This window comes from Heterocephalus glaber, unplaced genomic scaffold, assembly GCF_053883595.1.
Source record: "Heterocephalus glaber isolate CG9 unplaced genomic scaffold, H.glaber_assembly_v1.0 deba00001606, whole genome shotgun sequence".
Lineage (NCBI taxonomy): Eukaryota > Metazoa > Chordata > Mammalia > Rodentia > Bathyergidae > Heterocephalus > Heterocephalus glaber.
Window position 1 is genome coordinate 857,891 of NW_028258377.1, and position 8,714 is coordinate 866,604.

Genomic DNA, 8,714 nt, shown 5'->3' on the forward strand with positions numbered 1-8,714 from the left:
AATATTCTACACTACAGTCAACTTCTTTTCTAGTACCACATATGAGAAAGAATGTGTGGTATTTTTCTTTTTGTGTGTGGTTTCTTTCACTCAATATAATCCTGTCCATTTCCACCCATTTTACTGAAAATGACAAAATTTTATTTTTTTTGCCTCAACAATGTTCCATTGAGAATATATACTACCTTTCCTTTATCCATTCATTCATCAATGGACATTAGGGTGATTTCATATCTTGACTATTGTGATAAGTGCTACAATAAACAGGAGTGCGAGTTTCTTAGTTACTTTTCTTATTGCTGAGACAAAATACCTGACACCCAAAATTAAAGGAGGAAAGGTTTGTTTCAGCTCACAGTTTGTAGGGATTTCTGTCCATAATCACCTGGCTCCAAGGCAGGATTCCATGACAGAGGGACATCACAGAGGACGCAGGCAGAAGGCAGCAAAAGCACCAAACAGCAAGTGACAACAGCAGCTCTCTTTCTGTCCCTTATATTCTGTATTCTATCCACACTCTAAGGGTGTGTGGTCCTCACACCCATGTAGACCTTCCCATCATCCACTCCCAGAACTATGCCAGACCAGTCAATGGCCTGATTTGGCAATCACACACCCTTAATCCCAGCATCATACATTCTATATCCAGCCACCTCTGAAAAGTCCCACCTATGACTGCATGAGGCTTTGGGGGGACATCTAGACACAAGCCATAACAGCAGATATCTCTTTGATATATAATTTTACTGCCTTTAAATATATACCCTGTATTGAGGTAGCTGGATCAAGGGCAGATATATTTCTATTTTTATTTTTACATTTCCCTCAGTAGTGCTGAGTTACCTTTTCTCCACATCCTCACCAGCATTTCTTTTGTTTTATGATATCCATTCTAACTGCAGTGAGGTGATATTTTATTATAGTTTTGATTTGTATTTTTCTGACGGTTAACAACATTGAGCAATTTTTACATACTTCTTGGCCATTTATATTTCTTATTTTGTTGTTAACTTTTTTGAATTCCTTATGTATTCTGCATATCAATCCTTTGTCAGATGAATAGTTGGCAAATATTATCTCCCCTTGAGTAGGATATCTTCCTTTTCTGTGCATTTTAATTTAATTTAATTTACTTTGATGTAATCCTATTTGTCTACTTTTGGGGTTGTTCTTTGTGTGTGTGTGTTGGAGTTCATATTAAAAAAGATTTCCTCTAAAAATATCTAACAGTTTTTTCCTTATGTTTTCTTCTATTAATTTAATGAACATTTTTTTTTTGAGACAGTATCTCTCTATGCAGTTCAGGCTGGCCTTGAACTCATGATGATCCTCTTGCCCCAGCCACCAAGTGCTGGGATTACAAGTGTGAGTCCCCATACCCAGCAATTCTATTAGTTTCAAAGTTTCATATTTTATATTTAAGTCTTTGATATATCTCAAATTGAGTATTTTTACAGAGTGAGATAAAGGTGTGATGTTTCAGTCTTCAACATACGGGTATTCATTTTCCCCAGCACCATTCACACCAACAGAATGAAGATAAAATCTATATGATCACCTCAGTAGATATAGAAAAAAATTTGAAAAAAATTCAATATCCCTTCATGATAAAAGTCCTGAAAAAATCATGTAAAGAAAGAGTAGACCTCAACATAATCAAGGCTGTGTGTGATAACCCTTTGGCCAGTATCACACTGGTTGGGAAAAAGCTGAATGTGTCTTCTCTAAATTCTGGAGCACAACAAGTTTATACATTTATACCCCTTCATCAATATGTAATATTGAAGATTTAGCAGAAGAATCAGGCAAAAGAGAAACAAAAATCATACAAGTAGGAAGGGAAGAAGTCAAATTATTCTTGTTTGGAAATGATATGATTCTATATTTTCTTAGTTTTCATATTATCTCCTTTATGCTCAGAATCCCATGTTACATTTAGGCATGGTGTCTCTTCAGCATGACAGTTTTTACAAACTATTATTGTCTTTTATAAACTTGATACTTGCAAAATAATGGTCAGGTGTTCCATAATATGCTCCACTGCTGGCATTTATATGGTGTTTTTTTTTATAACTATACTGTAGTTGTGATTTGGGGAGCAGCAACAGCATTCTTAAAGAGATTTTATAAGCCAATAAAAGTTAAATAAAATGTAATGTTCTAATGCAGATGAAACTTGTGTCACAAAGCTTACCTACTGTAAACCTAGATAAATATTTCCTATTATTATCATTTTTATTTATCATGAAACCATATTTACAAAAAGTTACAATCTGAGGTTATACAAAAGTTGCTTAACACATTTTATAATAAATATAAACTTTTTCTATAATTTTTAAATAAAATTTGATTCCAAACAAGTCATTTATTCAATAAATAATAATAAATACCAGGGTGAAAATAATGCTGTAGTAACATGTTAATGAAGTTTTGATTAACAGTAAAATTTAGTAACAAAGAAGGCATATTAAATACATAGTATCATATTCTAAGTATATAGACTATCACTCCACTATTTATCTGGTCAATCTTAGGTTAGCTGGTAAATTTTCACTCTAAAACAATTTTTAAAAACTTAATAAAATGAATATAAAAATGAAAATTTTAGTGATTTTCCTATTTAATTCAAATACTAGAAACATAATTTTCACTTTGTATATATGAATCATTAAAATTTCTCAAAATTAAAGTAATAAGAGGCTCCTATTTGCATTAGACATCAGCAAATACAAAGTTTATGGTCTTAATTTGTCTGATATCATTCTATAATTATTACTTTATGTTTAATCTTAAAGGAGAAATAGCCTGACTTTACATTTTAATAATAGTCATGATGAAGCACTTTGTATGATCATTCATGAAAACAAAAAAATAAAGCAAAATAAAAAAGCTAGAAGATCTAATTTTCACCCACAGTCAACTTTCTCGTCTTCTAATTGTATTAAACTGTGAGGAAATTGAAATTCAACTGATTCCATAAAAAAACTGGTTACTTATTAGGATCTATGAATGCTTTCCACTCTTCTACTTGGAAGAAATAGACACAGCCCTAGAATATATATTTGTCCTGGGTTAACTGTGAAGTCTACGGGGAATTAACAAGGAAATTAGCTCAATAGACACAGAAATTTTCCTCTATTACCCATTATCATGAATATGAAATTCCTCATTTTTGTTTCTTTCTACATGCTTTTAAAATAAAAATAAGCACAATACTAAAATAAATTCAGCAGCTAATGTTTTGAAGGAAAGTGCTGTGCCTCGTATCTCATTGAAAGTCCTTCAGCAAGCCTATTAGCTTCATTTTGTAGACCAAAAAACCTTAAAAAAAGAAGTAAGACACCTATAAAAACAGCCTAATCAGGAAATAGTAGTCTCAGACCTTCAGTGTCTTTCAGAGGTGTACTCCATATGGTACTCTACTCCTAATAGTCCACAGCATTATTACCAAAAGTGTTTTTTTGCTTTCTAATTCATGCCTTCTGCTTATGGAAGTAGGAGGTTTTGAATCAAATATTTTGATCCTGGGCTTAATCTTTTTATCACCTGAGGTATAAAGTTAGTAGTAATTAAGAGTAAAGATCTTACAACTGTCTCTCTGCTCGGGAGGATAACTCTTTTGTCCCTTGCTTGAGTTTTACTTAAATCAGGAAGACTTATACATAAAATCACTTGTAAAAATGGTCTTCATAATAAACATTCAGCTGAAGATATCTAAGAATATATATCATTAAATATCTAAGTATTTTTCTACTTAAATTGGAAAATGAAAATAATAATAATATGTATCTCATGTGGTAGTGAGAATTAAATGAGGTGCTGCATATGAAAGCATTTCATACAGTGATTTGCATAAAATAAGTACCAAAAGTACTTATCATAACCACCACCATCATCATCATCTTCGTGCTTCTCTGAATTTTGAAGCAAGTGGAATTCCTAATGTAATGTGTGTGTGCATGTCTGTGTGTAATATATATCACTTTGCTTGTCCTTTATAAGATTGCACCATTTAATTTAAAATTTTCAAAGTTATCCAAGCAAAGTAGATGCCTACTTCAACAAACAAAGATATTTTGTTTCTGTTTTTCATCAGTTATATAGTGATTAATTCTCCTGCTTTAATCTTAGGTATACTTTCCTACAAGGGAAGTCTTAACTTTTTATGAACTCACTTCCAAACATAAAACTGCACAGAATATTCTTTCACAGCAACTGATTGTCAATTTCAAACACCATTTCTTATTCCCTATGCTCTTGAACTTCTTTAGTACATTTTATTCATTTGACTTGAAAAAAATTTTTCAGTTTAATCCCCTCCAAACTCACCCTTCACACTATATTTACCCCTTAGAAATACCCTTCTATCACCTTACTGCTCTGCTCAAAACCACTGACATTTCCTCTTTTATTCAAGATGATTTTTTTTTTGTTTTTTTGAGACAGGGTTTGCTATGTTGCTCAGGTTGGCCTTGAACTATTTAGCCCAGGCTAGCCTTGAACTCATGGTAATCCTCCTACTTCAGCCTCCCGAGTGCTGGGATTATAGGCAGATGCTGTGTACCACCATGCATGGTTCATGGGGAAATTTTAAACTCTATAGTGTTATAGGGAAAGGGTAATGGGAGTTACCAGAGACCCCTGTAGAGTCCTGGCCTCCTGCAAGCCAGTATGATGTCAGTAAGATAGGAAAGTGGGAATTAAAGGAAACAGACAGAGACTTGAGAGAAACTGAGTCTTGGGCTGATCTAAGCTGCTCTGGCAGCAAAGACAAAGACCCCAAGGACATCAAGTGTTTTATTTGCTACAGGCATGGGAAGGAGGGAACTGGGCAGGCCTTGGGACACCTGTTAACAAGAATCAAGCAGGCTGGACTGTAGAATGAGGGCACAAGCATATCTTTGCTAAAGAGAATAAACAGTTAATTCATAAGAGGAGAATTTAGTTGCAGTCAGTTGACCTTGGCTGGAAGTGAACTCAGCTGAGCCCTGCTACTTCATAGACTAGGACTTATGCCTCAGTAGCAGCCATTAGCAAAGGAGCAATACGAGCCCAGCTCTGCTATCTGACATGCCCATTTGAGTCACATAAGCTTCAGTCAGACCCTGAAATAATATACAGCCAAATTATAGAGGGGCAAGAAACTTGTGCCACTATAACATCCTAACATTGGACAGAGGTGTCTGCTACAGTTTGGCATTAAACTTTCTCCATAATCTTATCTTCATTTAGCTTTACATCATTCTCTGAATGAGATAAAAACCCTAACATTGTGATTTTCCAACATTTTGCCTAGTCTCTGAGAAGATCTATCACTACCCATTGTTAGAATCTGCTCTCTCCCTCGCTTTCTGTGTGCTGCTTTCTACTGACTACATAGAGCTAAAGTAAGATATCTATGTAAGGAGTATTTTACCTACTTGAGGCAAGTACACCTACAAAATCTCAGATAAACAGCAACTTGTAACCTAATACCATTCCCTAACTTTCCGAATTGCACAGAAGCAACAGCATGTTTTCTTTACATTACATAGTTCACCTGCATGCAGAACAGTTTAGGAATATAAAAGTTCCTAAATTTTTGTCTTACTAATAGGTATTACTTACTATAGAAAGTTTTAAAAGGAAATCTTAGTTTATTGTTCTTCTAGGTCTCACTAAGCTAGTTTGACCTAAATATAAACAAATCTTGTCAGTGCAAAGATAGAAAGATAGGAAAAATATTCTGGTATATAAATATTAGTAACCTATTAGTGACCTCATGATCCTCCTGACATTCCATCAAAAAACAAGACAAAGGTTATAAAAAAAGAGTTATTGTTATTCTTTTACTTCCAATCTTTGATCAACCCCACATAGTTTCCATTACATTTTATGGCTTTTAAGATTAAATCTCAAATGAATGTGTTTTTAGCTGATTTTACATTGGTCTTATAAAATAGTCAAAACAAGTTGATACTGTATTTTCTTGGAGTAGGTAGTTTTCAAAAATGACCCACTCCTTGTTTATAACTGAGTTTCTTTAATGTCTTCACGTAGTAACAAATATCTATAATAAAAGACTGATATCCGGATAATTTATAGAACTATCATTTATTTCCCTGTACATGCTAAAAGAATCATATTAAAACATCTTGAGCTTCTTTAGAAAAATTCAGTTCTTCTTGATACTGAACAATTTTGAAGATAAACTAGAAATCCTTGAATTACCTGAATAAATAGTTAAGGTAATGATAAGGTAAAGTTTGTGTCAACCATTCTGAAGAAGCCAATTTAAGTAAATATGCCACAAATAAATTGAAGGAAGGAAAGGAAGCTCTTCTGTGATTCTATACTAATGCAAGATACTAAAGCATTTTCACTCACACACCAAAAAGAGGATGTCTTGATAGTGAAAAGAGATTAGTAATTTCAAGAATTATTTTTCATTGGATCCTACCTGGTTCTTTCTTAAAAATGTTATAAGCTTATAAAGTTAGATAGAAACAGCATCTGTTTATATTTGAAGCAAATTTTAAAATGTCATTTTATTTTCTTTCTTTTATGGATTCCGAGAGGCAAGTCTTCTGAAAATATACCAATATTAAAAATAATTTTAAAATCTAATAGTAAAATAAACAAAATACCATCTAATATAGGGAAAGGTTTACAGAATAGGTATCCTTGAATCCTGTAAAGTTTGTAATTAGGCTCACATCATATTCAGGTGTGTTAATAATTTGCCTATTAGCCTCTTATATTGAAATTTTTTAAAAGTCAAAAGACCAAAGCTAAGTATATTTTTCTGAGAAGCTCAGATAGCAGTCAGTTAACAGTTAATTTATTAGCTGGGGATTTATCTCAGTGGTTTTGCTGCCTGCTGCACAAGCACAAGGACCCAAGTTTGATCCCTGGTACCAAAACAAAAACAAACAAAAAAACCAGTTAATTTATTTCAAACTCTCACAAAAATGTTTAACTCAACAAAATCACACTGCCAAATCCTTTCCTATACAAAAGTCTCCAATTTTCTACAATATGATAGATGAAAGGGATTCAGTCTATGATCAATGTGGAGATGTGGATTCCTACATATTTTCTCTGGTACCGAACATTCCAATATCCCTTACATCGTGGGGTGGACAGAAGTGGTTAGAGAGGAACATTTCTCAACAAAGAGTCTGTATAGGTCTATAGAAGAAAATTTTATTTGAAATTAGATCTTGGAATGTTTCAACAAGCATAAACTCTTAACACTTTTCCAAGACTCATTTCCCACAAGCAGAATATTCACAACAGAAATCTGGCATATGCAATTTCCTTTGTCTGAATACTTTATGTTATTACACAAAGCTTTTCCCACCTATTCTTACTGTTTGAAGAGACTCATAACAACATAAGTAAATATGTTTTAGTTTTCATAATTTTGCATCAGCGATGAAATCAATGGTATTTTTTGCTTTCAGTACTAACACAGGAAAAGTTAAGAACAGGATGACAATCTAGAATAAACAGTGTGATTGCACTGACTATACATTCCTAAGTTCCTTTATTTTCCCTTAGTTGTCTATATCTCGCCTGTATTCATTGAAATTCAAGTTCAAGTCCTGAGACAAAAATACCTGATCACCTTTTTTTGAGATTAAAGAAAATATAGTTAAGGACATTTGGGAGTTAATTTGAAGATAGCATTTCTTTGTACTATTCAGATAGGACCATCATGAATAATACTGTCACTAGGCAAGAAATCTATAACTTCTGTGTTCCTATTGCTTCAAATATTAGGTGAAATATGTGCAACTAGAGTATATTGTTATGAGTAAATATCAATGTTTATAAAACAAAAAATTAAAAGACCTGTGCTTGGCTTTTCTGTAATATTCTTTAAATATTCCATAACACATCTTTTGTAGCTCATGTAGCATCCATAGTTCTTCCCACAGACATCTAGAAATTACTTTATGTGGCTCAGTCAGATTATTCAACATCCTAATATAAAAGTTTTGTCCTATTTGATATAATTTCAATTTAAATTGAGTGATTCTTTTCATTTGACTTCTCCACTTAATGCTATAAATTCTTGATTTACTGCAGTAGCTACAAAGGGTACATGCAAATATCCCTCCACTTGGTATTGTTGAAACAGAATACCTGACACTGAGTAATGTATGAAGAACAGGTGTTTATTTCACTAATTTTTTTGTAGCTGGAAAGTTCAAGGAGCATGTATTATCCCTGAGAAAATCTAGTGCATTTATCAGCATGCCCCTGAAAGGTATGATTTATGGTCCAAACACTCTAGCTAAATTAAGCTATATTAAGGGACCAGCAGGCACACTTTGAGGACCCTGGCAGCATGGAGTCCCCCCACTACTACCCTGCGCTCTGCCCGCTGTGACCAGTTTAAGCCTGCAGGGCCTGGCCTGCTGCGCCCCCTGCTCCCCCTCACTTTTGGCCTCCTGGCTATGCTGCTACCTGGTTCCACACTAAGGAGGAAGAGGGGGTCATAAAGGACACTGTCCTGAGCTCCACAAGATAGACCAGAAGTGAACAACAGAAAGAGGGCCTCTCTGAGGTTCCTCAATGAAAACTGAAGCTCAGCAGAAAAGTGAAAAGAATCTCTGCAATAAAGGCACACCAGACCACTGTACTTGGTAAATTGGAGGGATCATCTCCTCCCAATGGAACCTGGATTATCACCAGGGGAAGGGCAGCTGGAACCTGCAGTAGAACTT

The 8,714-nt window shown here is 34.0% G+C and overlaps 1 protein-coding gene across 2 annotated transcripts in view; it reads right to left on the reverse strand.

The window, feature by feature from the left end:
- Prr16 (proline rich 16) overlaps nucleotides 1-8,714 on the reverse strand; it is a 344,117-nt gene that overhangs the window by 60,010 nt on the left and 275,393 nt on the right. The window lies entirely within an intron of this gene.